Here is a 15,161-nt window from a genome sequence, read left to right as displayed (position 1 = left end):
ATGGTAAACTCAGAGTATGTGTTAACCTTAAGCAAGTTAATGCAGCCACTATGCATGATAGTTACCCCTTGCTAATCATAGATTATGTGCTAGAAAGAGTCGCAAGGAAGCAAGCTTATAGCTTCTTAGATGGTTTCTTTAGATATAATGAGGTGTCCATAACTTTGCAAGACCATCATAAAACAGCCTTTGCCACAGAGTGGGGAATTTTTACATATTGAGTCATGCCTTTTGGGCTGACCAATGCACCCACCACTTTCCAACATTTAATGGCTCACATTTTCAAGGATTGCACACCTTCTCGTATGACTCATCTCGTGCACACTTGCCACGTAATGACTCCAAAAAATCACTCTTTATTTCTATAAAAGCAAGTGAATTTACTTGAGGCATTTGTCTTAGTGCATCTACTACAATGTTGTATCTCCCTTTACGATACCGTAGTTTGCAGTCAAAATCTTGTACCCATCTGGCGTTCAAATCAGTTTGAGTTGTAAACCACTTGATACTCTCACGAACAAAGACAACTTTAAACTCTGTACCATACAAATAGTGTCGCCACTTTTTCAAGGTGTGAATAAAAGCATAGAATGTGTCGCCACTTTTTCAAGGCATGAATAATAGCATAGAGCTCCCTCTCATAGGAAAAAATAATTCTGTTGATCTCTATCTAACTTTTTGCTTTCAAAGAACACAAGTATTCCTTCTTGAAGGAGGACGGCCCCAATAACCTTGTCACTCACATCTATTTCCACCACCAAGTGCTTAAGTGGATCGACAAGCGCTAAGATCAGAGAAGTTTTGCTCGAGCTACCTTAAGCTTCTCAAAACTGTATTGTTGAGCATCATCTCAATAAAAGGCTTCCTTGCCTTGCTTCTTAAGCTGATCTGTCATAGGTACAACATTTTTGGCATAGTCTCCGATATACTGCCTATAAAATCTAGTCATGCCCAAAAATATTTCGAGTTCTTCAACATTCTTAGGGTGTGGCCATCGTAGAATAGCTGCTACCTTATCTTTATCCATCTTAAGTCCAGAATAGGAGATGGCATGACCCAAATAATGAATCTTTGTCTTGAAGAAGTTGCACTTGCTCTGCTTAGCATACAATGCATATTCTTATAACTTATCAAACACCAAATGTAGATGTTCTAAATGCTCACTTTCAGTCCTACTATAAATGAGGATATCATCAAGGAAAACCACAACAAATTTCACAAGATATGGTCTTAAGACACTATCCATGAGTGCCATGAACATAGCTGGTGCATTAGTGAGCCCAAATGGCATCACCAAAAATTCATAAGGCCAAACTTTGTTCTAAATGCTGTCTTGGAAACATCTTCTATTTGAATACGCACTTGATGGTATCTGGATCGAAGATCTATCTTAGAAAAATATATTGCCCCATGAAGTTGATCACACAAATTTTGTACACGAGGTAGAGGATACTTATTTTTTGTGATTATCGCATTTACTCTGCGATAATCTATGCACATATGCATAGTACCATCTTTCTTTTTCACCAATAATATGGGCAAAGCCCAAGGTGAAGTGCTAGGCTTAATAAAACCATGTATTCTAGCTAACGCTCAACTTCCTTGGATTCCTTACCACTCATATGATACGGAGGTTTACTAATAGGTTTCTACCTGGGGCAATGTCTATGCCATGTTGTACATCTCATGTAAGGGATAAACCTAATGGTAAATCACTTGGAAAGAAATCATTGTACTTTGCTAGTAAGTGGTCTAAATTCTCCTTCCCCTTAGAAGAGAGAATTGATTCCTTTGGATCTACATGATCCACCTTAATAGAATTCACTGCACAATGCTCATGAGAATTCTCATTATTTTGTGCGCAAGAATTAGAAAAACCTGAAGGCAAACAATAATACAAAAACATATATTTTATTAAATTTGCTTTATATAAATGGGAAAGCTCCGTAGTACAAATAAGAGGAGATGGTGGAATATTCTTCTCACCAACTAGAAGCACATGCTTCCCATCTGCCATGAAAGACAAAGAGTTGTGTTCATAACTAGGATGCAAGGTACTTCCTAAACCATGAAAACATTCACAACCTAGAACCACATCGGCTCTATCCGTGTTCATGACCTAAAAGTCAAGTTTCATGACATGTCCTTGAACACTATGCTCCACTCCTTGCTCCACCGTGTCCCAAACCTCCTTGTCATTCCCAAAAAACTGTTCCACAACATACTTATGTGAACAGTTAGTCTAAGGAAGCTTCAATTTCTTGACTAGCTTATAATTGAGGAAATTATGGGTTACTCTGTCATCCACTAAAATACAAAAAAATGCAAGATCCGGTGAGATCTAGCTGAACACAATAGGACCCACCACCCCAATGATCACTCAAGCGTGTTCACGGATCGCAAACACAGTTTAGATTGGGGGGACTGTTGAGCATCCACGACAAACACTAAAGAAGGCAATTAGTGGGAAGACTGAAGAAAGTGCGAGCCTACATTTTTAAAAGGAACTTCCCTATTTATCACTTAAAAACGTGCCAAAGTGAATTGTGTATTTACTTAGCCAATTTATGGGCTCATGGACTTCCAATTTTTAAACCTCAACCTATAATCTACTAGGGAAAACCTCACTCTTAGTTTTTTCCGCCGCCCAAATGTGAGTTGGGATATTTTAAAGTGACTAGCTATAAAAGTGAACACAACTAAGAATGAAGGGTTTTTTAATCTTTTTATGAGAAGAGTCTTCTCCTTCTACTTATAAGCATCTCTAAACATAGATCAATCTCTCCATAGCTTGGACCTTCCATTATAATCTCTCAAGGATTAATATGAAGCTTTATGTTTCTTCTATTTTAGTGTCTTCTTCTTCTCTATTCCCTCTTACATGAATGAAATGAGATGAGCTTGTTTCTTTCATGAGTAGTGAAGGATAAACATGTTTACTTGCATGTAGTGATTGTGGGTCTTATTTCATGCATTTGGTAGTTAATGAATGTGTTAATCAATAGTTTAAAGCTTATGAGTTAAGCATTAAGCATTAAGCATGTGGGTTAAGGGAATGTGCAATGATACAATGGAGTGTGCATGAATAGCTTCCCTCTTCCATTTACTAAGTGTGCATCTCATAACATCAAGCATTGATTAATAGAAGTAGTGAATGGAAGCATGAGATTAGTTTAGCTTGTGAAAGGTAGCTATTTGATCATTACCATGTTTTCTCTATGCTTTATATTCATTAAGGTAGAGAGGGTTAGGAAGTGAATGGGCTAGCATTCTCATTGCTAGAATCATTCACATAGTTAAGCTAGAAATGAATGCTTGATTAAGCCACCTCTCTTGTAGAAAAAATTCACTTTTCTTTTGATTAATGAAAAGCTTATTTTCTCTCACAACTTGAAAGGTTACCTGGAGGTGTCGCTTGTACTCTTCAAGAGAATTTGAATGGCCTGAAGGTTTTTTTGTCCGTCATGAGTTTGAATGAACCTGGAGCATTTGTGAGGCCAAAACTTGTAAATTATCAAATAGATCTTCTACCAACGGCACGGGAAATCTATTTTTGATAGTGATCTTATTTAGTGCTCTATAGTCGACATACATGTGATATGTGTCGTCTTTCTTTTGCACTAAAAGCAATGGTGAACAAAATGGAGAGAAGCTAAACCTCACCATCCCTTTTTTTGAAACCAATTCATGCACTTGCCTCATGATCTCCTCTTGTTGAGCTTGTGAAACTCGATAAGGAGGCTTGTTAGGCAGTGAGCTCCCTGGTAGGAGCTCAATTGCATGGTCATTATCCCTCATTTTGGAGGTAGCTCACTAGGGATGTCATCAATGAAAACATCTTGGGATCCATTAAGGAAATTAGACAGCTCTAATTCCTTTTGATTCCCTTTATTGCAAGGATATGGTGTTCCTCGACTCATTAGCATCTATGTACATGCTCTCTTCCCTGTAGGTGAAATAGATTCTCCTTACAGGGAACTTCGTGTAGGAAGTCATGCGGTTAAACCATGGTGCCCCAACGATAACATTCTCATGTTTGAGAGGGAAGATGAAGAAATCCTTTTTCTCCACATAGCTTTGGACATGAAGCCTTGATTTTCCAATCAAGAAAGTAACCGAGACGTGTTGTCCCTTGATAGCTTCATTGGCTTTCAATGCATCTTCCATCTCATGGGCTTGTATGCCTAGCTTAGTGGTCAACTCCATGGATATGAAGTTGTGAGTTGAACCAGGGTCAAACAAAATAAATGCATCATGCTCTGGCATCTTTCCCCAAGCATAGGAAAGGAGAAATCCTTGGTAATGAGCATCCTCTTTTGGAGCTTCAAACATAGAGGTTCTAGGAGTCTCATTGCGGGCAATTCTCTTGGGGCAAGGACGATAACCATGGCTTTGCTCCCCACACTTAAAACATTTGTGGTCCTTACGAAAATCTTCTAGCTCTTTAGGAGAGAGTTTACATTTTCCTTTGTAAACTCCCTTCTCCTTGGACCAATTGTTGTTGTTGTTGGAATGGCTTGGTAAGAATTTTGGGCATTGGATTTTCCCTTGGCATCACTTTTGTCTTTATTTTCCATGGGCTTGACATTCCATCTAGCCCCTTATTAGAAATTGATGTGCGAAGCAACCATGGTGTGGTGGATTAATTTGGTGATAGAACCAGGCCGTTAAGAGTTGACATACTCGGCCATCTCTTTGGGTAATCCCGCATAGAATTGTTTCTTTTGCACAGCAAAGTCTATCTTTTGAAAGATAGTAGTCTTGGGATGTAAATCCCAAAACTTGTCCACATATTTGTGGATAGACTCATGAGAGAGAAGCTTTGAACTTCACCATTTGGTAAACACTTTGTCCTTTGCATCACTTGCAAGGAATTGCTTCATGATGGAAACTCGTAGAGTTTTCCATGTCTTTGGGGCTTCACCGTTGCCACAAAGGCTAGCCCACCCTTGACGAGACAATTTTTGGAAGTGCATAGCTACATGGTGTAGCTTGGAGGACTCCATGAAGCCCTCATCTCCAAAGGCCGCATCAATTGTTGGATGAAGGCGAATACTTTTTTGGTAGCACCAAAGGTGCCATCATAGGTGAGAAGAGAGATACTCTTTCCTCCCTCTTTGAACTTCTTTAGATTTTGTGACCTTCGCCATGCGGGGTAAGATTTGCGATGTCCTCCCCTATTGTATTCTCTAGGAGAATAGCCATAGCTTTCATCAGTAGAGGAGGAAGGTGAAGAAGAAGGAGAAGAGGGTGACCTCTTTCTTGCCCTTTTCTTCCTTTGTTTCCTCTCTTCCCTTTTGGAGTGACGAGGAGAAGGACTATGGGTTAACCGTTTCCTCTTGGGAGGAGTTGGCGATCATCTAGACTGCCATCTTCATGGAGCCACATCCTTTGAGGAACTTAGGGAGTCATTACTTTCTCGTTCTTTGGATTCCTCCTCTCGTATGGGAGAGAGTCTTCTTTTGGGGGTCTCACCAAGAGGCCTCCTAAGCTCTCTCTCCTCTTTGAGAGGAAAGGAAATCCCATAAGCAGGAAGTTGTTGAGTAACTTCAGCTTGCAAAGAGGGGTTGCCCATAGCTTGTTGCAACCTAGTAACAAGATAATCAACGAACATGGGGGCATTATCATTATCACCTTCATGTGTAAAATCAAAGTTATCAATGTTCATTCTACTCTCTTGGTTATTGTCAACCATGCTAATTAAACTTATATGTTTACTTAGTGTATGCTTTGTGAATTCAAAACCTTAGTTGCTACTCCTCTTAGCCTTTGAAAATAGGCACTTAAGTATCTACACCCACGGCTCGAATTGGTTAATTATAGAGAGTAGTGGAGTGATTCTAACATAGCGAAGTTGCCGAGGGATAGCTCCTTTTAGACTTCTTATGGCTCAATAATGGTAAAGCCGTAGGCAAGTCTAAATAGATCCATTATTAAGTCCAAAGCTCCCGAGGTGTGCATCATATCCCACATAGTGGGCTCAACAAAACAGATAATAGATCCCAGTCTCATTTACCCTAATATAATTAACAAAATCAACCATTAATAAGCCACTTAAGGACCTCTCTTCTTAAGCAAGAAAAGAGAAACCTAATGCTCTCATACCAATGTAATGGAAATGGCCTATGAACTTTGAGAGTAGCGGAATTAGAAAATTATGTGAGATTACTTTGTGAGCATAGTGGGTGAACTTAATTGATGATAGCAACATAAACATGGTACTTAGTTAACTTGGTATGAACAATACTTTTTCAAGAGACAGAGTTTAGAGAACATGACCATAGTTGAGGACCGGATTCATATGGAGCCGGTCTCGCCTCCAATAGGCATTTGTATTATAGTTTCTCCCATCAAGAGAGACTTGGTACAATACAATCTTTGTGTTCCTTGTGACCTAGGTGATGCAATGAAGATGGAAAGATTCATGCATCACAAGCATAACATAAACTTTGTAGAAAGCATTAACTATAACAAGCCTCAGTCCCAAGACCTCAAACACCTTCGAAGGTGGAGAGAGCTAGCGGGGAATGAGGATAGGGAAGAGGAAGAAGAAACATTCCATAGGAGAAAGAAATAGTTCCTCACTTATCATTACTCTTCTTGCTAGCATACATAATAGCATAGTAATGGAGATGGAGAAGATGGAAAGCTTAAGCATTGAAGCATGGCTCTTGGTTGGATTTGCATTCCATAGCCAAGAGTGTTGATGTAGGCTCTCACTTCTCACAAGCTTGGAGAAGGAGGTGCTGTTCCTCAACTTTCACCAAGTGAGAATGCCCCTCCAAAATGAGTGTGTGTGTGGAGTATATCCCCCTATCAGCCCCCTTCCTTGCTTTGGGCAAAATTTCTACATGATGCAAGCTCATTGGACCCCTCTCCCCCTAGCCAATCACATGCAGCATGCAGTCAAGTACATGGGTAGTCTTTTGACAAGTGTCCTCCTTACCCCTTAGAGAGAGAGAGAGAGAGCTTGAAAATATCTAGATATTTGTTGGATGGAAGTAGAAGCTCATTGGACCCCTCTTTAGCCCAACCAATAGCATTCAAGCACACCATGTGGTTAAGCTTAGTGAGAGTCTGACATGTGTCCCATGTGCCCTTTTAGAAAAGGGGTGCCCCTTGGGTGAGTGGAAGGTTAGGTCAACGATTCCCCTAACTTTGGGATTTTTATGCATAGGAAGCTTCTCAAGCAACTTCCTCATTAAGTGTGTAAGGTCTCTTTTTGACTCAAGCATCTTACCCCCCATGCATAGGAAGCTTCTCAAGCAACTTCCTCATTAAGTATGACAGGTACCTCAAGTACCTTAGTCATCAAGCATGACAAGCACCTTAGGTGGAGTTCCCACCTCAAGCTCAGCCCTAGCTTGCCTAGGGTCAAAGCCAAGTTTAGGTCGGGTTCCCACCTCAAGCACAACCCTAGCTTGCTTAAGGTCAAAGACAAGTTTAGGTCAGGTTTCCACCTCAAGCTCAACCCTAGCTTGCTTAAGGTCAAAGGACTTTTAACACTAACCATTGGAGGTCTTTAATGAAGCTAACCCTAAGGTCTTTTAGGCTCCATTAGTTAACCTTGCTCTTTGACATACCATCTCTCATTTGGGCCCCTTTATCATTGGCCCTGTGTTGAGATAGATCCGTAAGCACATGTCTATATTCTAACCCTTGTTCTCGTTTATTATCCCACATTAAATGATCAGTTTAATATAGATATTATATATTTAATGATATATATATATATATGTGTGTGTGTGTGTGTGTATGTATGTATGTATGTATATATATACATATATGTATGTATGTATATTTGTATATATAGATATGTATATGTATATGTATATATATGTGTGTGCGTGTGTATATATATACATATATATATGTATGTATGTATATTTGTATATATAGATATGTATATGTATATATGTATATATGTATATCTATATCTATATATATATATATATATATATATATATATATATATATATATATATATATATATATATATATATATATATAAAACGTATGGGCAACTCTTACACTTGAGCTCAAGCATGAGAAGACATTGGCATAAACTAGCTAGTGTAAGAAGGGTAAATGTGAAGATCAAAGATGCACATATGGTATAGCTTCATAAGGTGAATGATGTATTGCCAACTATGGATGCTTGGATCCTTGGATCCTTGGAAGAAAGGTAAGCAAGGTATACTTGGATGGTGGAGCTCAAGTATGCATCATGACAGAGGACACTATGCATCAATTGGGATTGGAGCTTACGGGGAAATCTAGAATTAGTGTAAAGATGGCCAATAGTGCTAAGGTGAAATGCTTGGGAGTTATCCATAACTTGGAGCTTAATGTATTGGGTCAAAAATCCGTGATGGATATTCATGTCATGCTTACTAAGCTTGGAGCCTATCCCATGGTTGTTGGCTATGTGGTCATGATAGGATTGGTATAGAGGATGTATTGATATATTTATGGACAAACCAAAGGAAAAGAGAATAATAAATGATATGAGATCAGGTAAAGTTCTTGAGATTGATGATGAACAACCAATGCATAAATCAATAACTCCTCCACTCATGACACGTATGACTGTGACTGTAGTGTATCATCTACATGCAACAAAGATGAGGTGTATGATCAAAGCTTGTTGGATCTTGATGTAGACATTTGTGCATAACATGTGGATGATGAGAATGATGTAGAAAATGGTGGTAAAGATGCTAAGAAAGATCAGCATGTTGATCAAAAACTTAATGTACCAAAGGAGGAGTTAATGGGCATGCTGAAGAAAGGGAAAGCTATGCTAGCCTTTTTGACATGTACCCCAAATTTTTTGTTATTGATTATTCTCAAATAGGAGTGTCTAAAAGTGTTATGCATGAGATTAATTTGAAAGAGGGTGCAAAACCTGTTGCACAAAAGTTGTGACGTGTAACATTTGGGAACTATTTGATGGCAAGCGTTAGAGATGGAAGTGAACAAACTTTTGAAGGTGGGTTTCAGTTATCATGTTCATGATGTCGAGTGGATCTCACTAGTGGTCATAGTGTCAAAGAAAGGGAATAAGTGGAGAGTATGTGTGGATTTTCATCCTTTGAATGCAATGACAAAAAGACATCACTATCCACTACCTTTCCAAGAGGAGATTTTGGACAATGTAACAGGGCATGAAAGATACTCCGTATGCGATGGATTTAGTAGCAATTTTCATATCAAGATTATTGAGAGGAGAATCAAAGAATACTAGATCTTTAACTCTATGGGGTGTCTTTTGTTATAGAGTCATGCCTTATGGCCTCTTGAATGTATATGCAAGCTTCCAAGGTTGGATGGATAGAGTGTTGGGACTCTATTTGGGATCGTTTGTGAGAGTCTTTATGGTTGAATTTTACGTATATAGTAAGAGGATGTTGCATGTGTAGAAATTGAATGATGTGTTTAAAATAATTGATGCTGATGGAGGGCAACTCAATCCCTCAAAATGTAAAATTGTGAGGGCTAGAGTGGTACTTCTTGGCCATGAGGAGCTTCAAGATAGAGATGGAACATTGTATTTTTATGGGGATTTCAAAAAGAGTATTTGTTAAGTGTGCTATGGGATATGTATTTGTGGATGTGCAAGGAAAATAATTATGGTTTGGAAGCCAAAAACTTGATGTAAAGAGTAATAATGAGGGTGAATATGCAAGCTTAAATATGGGACTTGAAGAATGTAAGAGAAGGCATGTGAAAAAGCTTGTGATAAAGGGTGACTCTATGATTATTGTAAGACAAATTCAAGGCACTTGGACGGTGAATAAAGAGTATATGAAGTGCTGGTTTTTCAAAGTTAAAAAGTTATTGAAGTCATTTGATGCATTTCAAATATGGCACATACCTAGAACTATGAATGTAATAACACATGAATAGGTAGAAAAGGTGTTTAATAAATGTATGTATTTTGAAATTTTAAGAACAAAGTACCTTGGAAGGGAATCTTTGCATGAAGAAGGGCATGTATTACAAACAAGCTTTGCAAGGAAAGGGTTGAGAAGTAACTCGTTTAAGACTTGAATCAAACTCGTTTTATGGATTCCGGGCTTTCCTAGAATCAATAATTGCTTTTGCCGCAAATGGCGTGGCCTACATAAGTTAAGGGTTCACTAGCCAAGAACTTGTTCAATTTTGGTAAAAGCTTGCTCAAATTTATGGGAGGAGGCAAACCGATACTCTTCAAAAAGAATCAAGTTTTAATTATAATTTTTTTATATGAACGAAAACCTATTCAAATAGCTTGTTTACCACCTCTAGTTGAGGTAAAAAGGGTTTGTAAACCACCTCATTAAAAAGGTTTTCTCGAGCATTTGTGGGAACAAGTTTCAAAAACGATTTTATTTAAAAAAAACTCTTTTTTCTCTTTCATTCATTTAATTTTTTGACTAATGTGTACAACTATCTCTCACTTTCTCTGCTTCTCACGCGCGCAGGTGGGTCTTCAATGCACCTCTCTCTATTTCTAATGTGGTTGCAGGCTAAGGCTACACATTCAAGCTCTCTCTCTCTCTCATGCGTTGAGAGATGATCTCTCTCTCTCTCTCTCTCTCTGTTTATGGGTTGCACCGCATTTCTCTTTCTTTACTCTACAAGTTGCAAAGCCAAATACTCTCCCTCTCTCTCAAGTTTTTTATGGTGCAGGCCAAAGCAACCAAAGTCTCTCTCCTTTTTGGCTTTAGCAGGTGGCAGCTAGTCCTCTTCAATTCTCTCTTTGGTTCTTCAACAACACAGCAGCCAACCCCCTTTTCTTAGCTGAAAATGGGAGTCTAAAACGGCTCTCTTTCTCTCACCGTGCAGGATACGGTCCTCAATGCCTCTCACTGTTTCCAAGAGTTGAAACACTCCCTCTCTCTCTCTCTCTCTCTCTCTCTCTCATGTGCACAGGCTGAAAGCTCTTTAGGTCCCTCTCTTCTCCTACATACATGCAAGCGCAGGCCTTTCCCTACTTCTTATGGAGTGCAGGCGACAAAAAACTTCTCTCTCTCCCTCACTGGTCTTTTGAAACACTCCCTCTCTCTCAGGGTAGTAGGCAGTTAAAGTTTCTCTCTCTATCTCTTTGTTTCAGTAGAGTAGCGGGCGTACATACTCTCTCTCATGCGTACATAGCTGAAAGCTCTCTCTTGTTGAAAATGGTGGCCCAAAAGGCTCTCTCTTTGGTTTTTTTTTCAACAGGCGTGCAACTTCCTTTTCTTTCTTTTTGCTGCAGGTTGAACTTTTCTTTAAAGTTTTTACTTTGTTTGTTGTTTAAACCTTTTTTTTTTCTTTTTTTTAATCTAACCCTTTCTTTACTTGATGTTTTGTATCTTTCATTATTTAATGTTTTCCTTTAGTTTCAAAACTTTTTATTTTGTGCTTTGTTTTTGTTTCTTCTTTCTTTTCTTTTCTTTTTAACTTTATGTTATGTTTGTTTTATTTTGTTTTATTTTGTTTTCTTTTTGTTTTTGTGCTTTCTGTTTTTACTTTTTTTTTTTGGTTTCTTTGTTTTAAGAATGCAATCCCACAGAGAGCAATGAAACAAAGTTCTTCACTTAAGGATTCTTTCCTGCTCGATATACCAAATAGCGAGCCTCTTTTAGAGGGTTTTTCCACGTAGTGAAAGAAAACACAACGTAGCTTGTTTAGAGCTCATTCCCATGCATTAAAAAATAATGACACATTTAAGGCTCGTTCCCATGCCAAGAAAAGGAAAATCAAGGTTCCTCTTTCTTTTAAGGGTTTTTTCCGAGCATTGCCAAGAATATTGATGGCGAGGTCTTGATTCCATGCTTTAAGTGACCCTTAACGTATGTGGTGCGTGCTTGTGTACATGTGTATGTGATGGTGGATATACTTATTTGCAATGCGAGTGAATGCGTATGTTTAATGGAGTGTGTGCATTTTTATGAGTGATAAGTGTGTGTATATACATGTATATGAGTGTATTCTTAGTGTGTGTGTGTGTGTGTGTTGAAGTGTATGCATGTGTGAAACCCTTCTTAATAAATTAAAATGAGTGCATAAAACATGTGTACAAAAGCATAAACAAAATTGATGAGTAGGTGAGTGCACTAACAACGATTTTTATGCATGTAGCTTGATGGTGTGAGCTCCAACACCCCTCCCCTTGTTTGCCACCAAAGTAAGCACCAAATGAAAGCAAAAACTTAAGCAAAATTAGCACATGAAACTGAACAAAACTAAAATTTTAAGCTACTTAGCCCATAGGATTTAAGCAATAAGAAATGAGCTCGTAGGATTTCTCAACCACTTAATGACATTATGTGTCAAGAACTTTTTTTCTTCACTTTGGTCCCCTTAATCTACGCTAATCTAATGCGACCTTGAGATCCCACACCCAACCTACGTTTCTAAGATATTTAACTTAGTGGGAAGCAAAAAAAGCACTCAACTAATGTAAGCTAAGTGTCCCCAACAACGGCGCCAATGGAGAACCATGTTTGCAATATGGATTAGTAGAGTTCAACCTCTCTCACATATGTGCAAGAATGCACAATGTCATTCAATGAACTCAACCCGATTATAGCATGAAGGATTTCACATGAGGGAGAGTGCACAAATGTTAGCTTAATCACTAGAACCCTTTGATTAGCGCAAGACTCATTCACTTACACATTCCATACTTAGTTCCTAATGAGAGAGAAATGAGTCTTACAAGTAAACAAGCATCACATACATCTCATACTTCTCCATCTCACACATCCAGGCAAGAGATTAAAGCTTAGCATGCATTAATTAAAGATTAATCTTCTATTGTAAGAGAAAGAGAGATTAAGAAGTAGACATGAAGCATTAATCATTCATCAATTGGAAATTAAGATCTTAAGAAAGCTTAAGGAAGTGTAAAGAGAAAGAGCTTGAGAGCTATGGAGATGGGGTTCCTACTCTTCTCTTGACTAAAACTCAAAAATGAGTGCAAAAAGTTACTCTTCTCACCCAAGCTCTCTCTTTTAAAGATATTTTCTCAACTTGTTCACACCTGTTTGCTCGGACACTACACACTAAAATTGCACATTTGCACACTACAAATCCTCCAATGGGCCCAATAAAATCTACAAGCTGGAACCCATCTATGAACCATTAAAAATATACATTTGGCCCTAAAATTCTAATACCCTAAGGTGTTTCTTATGGGCCTTCCATCGTGAGTACTTCTTCCAAGCTTGTGTCCTTGTTGCCAATTCTCGTCCTTGGTTACTACTGGAGGCTTGATCCTGGAACAAGGACCTTATCCGTTTTGGATGGACTGAAAAATTAAAGATCGTTAGGCTTTACTTTTTCCTTGCCCATCCAAATTATGATCTAGTAATTAATTCACAAGATGGAAATGTATTAATGAATAGATGGGTTTATGATCTAGTCACAAAGGTGATCTCTCCCGATCGCATGGTAGTTGAGGGTGATCAAATTCTAGATTGCTCCTTGGATTACCTCATTTACCAGAGAGGTATAATGTCCTTAATGAAAATGCCAACCCTCCCACTTATCAGATGATGGAGTGGAGGGATTATCATAAAGAGCTTTAAGCTACCTTAGAGAAGGACTTCTTCATCAATGGAGACTAGGCCTCTTAAACCTAATTAGATCCATTTTGTATATAAATAACCAACACCATACTCCTTGCATATATTCCGAGATAAATAAAGATTTTCTCTTGTTTTTCTTGCAAAATAATGTCTTTTCAAGTCAACCTCTGAGATAAAATTTTAAGCCCATGAGCCAATGTAGCCATGCTAGCCTTTTCTAAGATTGTGTCTTGTCTACATTTTTAGGTATTAAGCGATCCGTGAATAGTCCATGTTCTAAGCCTCTGAGCCAGTGTGGCTATGCTAGTCTTCTCTAAGACGATGTCTTGCTCACTTTTCTATGTGATAAGCAAGATGTAAAAAGAGCTTCTGAGTCTAAGTTTTCTTTCTAGCCATGATGCAGATTTTGGAAACAAACTATATTTTTGCAACCTTTTTTAAGGATTATGAGATTCTAAGTTTTGAGGAATATAAAATCCAAGTTGAGATATTTCTTTTTTTGTGAACCTTCAGACTCATGTTTCTCCTACAATTTATACCAAGATTCAAGAAAAGAAGCTGCTTCTTAAGCAAGCTCAAACTTCCATTTTTAAAGGGGAAGGTGAGAACAGGGAGCGAGATGCAAAAGTATGGATCGAAGCAATGGACTATTATTTTTCCAATGCTGGGATTGCTCCTACCAATCAGTCTATGCTTTCTAGGTTCCACCTTCAACGTGATGCGAAGCTGTGGTGGAAACAGCACTGCCGAGACAATGATCTTATTGAAGGGAATCTGTCTTGGGCAAAAATTAGGAAGGCCGCAGCTGAGAGATACCTACCCCCAACACACCAAGTACTCAAGATGAATGAGTTCTTTGATTTACATCAAGTGAGTTTGCCTCTTGAAGAGTACTATTCCAAGTTTGTAACACTTTGCCGCTATGCTCCCATATTTTCTATCGAGCAGCAAGTGGCAAGGTTTTGTCAGGGTCTTAATGCACCTCTAGATTCAAGGCTAGAAGCAATGAAGCCTACAACTATACAAGACGCTCTCCTTAGAGCTAGACCCTTGGCAAAGGAAATACAATGGAATGGTAAGAGGTTTCAGACTACTTGGAATAGGAGATGGGAACTTGAACCTTCATGTCAGGGTGCTAATCCATCCAATCTTCCTCCAAGACCTCAAGTTTCTATAGCTCAAGCCCCAAGAACAGCAGCATTTTCCAATGGACGTTGTTTTGGATGCAATACCATGGGACATTACATAAAATAAGTGTCCCAGATTGAAGAAAGTAGCTGTAGTTCATGTCGAAGTCCCCAATTCTATGGAGTTTCCAAATGTGCAATATTTTGGATGCAATGAGATGGGAAATTATAGAAATAAATGTCCCAAAGCAGTTAACCGAGTACCTGCAACTTAGGTCGAAACACCAAACCTAGGACATGGCGTTGGAAATCATCAAACGGGAAGAGGCCGTGGTAGAGGCTGTGGCAGAGTAGCTAGAATGAATGGAAGAGGCTAGGACATGGTCAAGATGCTCATGCAAATGCTATTATCGGTGAACCAACTCTCGAAGATGACAAAGTTGGGCGAGCCCATGTCTTTGCGGCTATTGATAATCCT

This window comes from Adiantum capillus-veneris, chromosome 1 (genome assembly GCF_014529385.1).
Source record: "Adiantum capillus-veneris isolate H3 chromosome 1, ASM1452938v2, whole genome shotgun sequence".
Lineage (NCBI taxonomy): Eukaryota > Viridiplantae > Streptophyta > Polypodiopsida > Polypodiales > Pteridaceae > Adiantum > Adiantum capillus-veneris.
The sequence above is the reverse complement of the archived record's forward strand: the minus strand, read 5'-3'. Positions refer to the sequence as shown.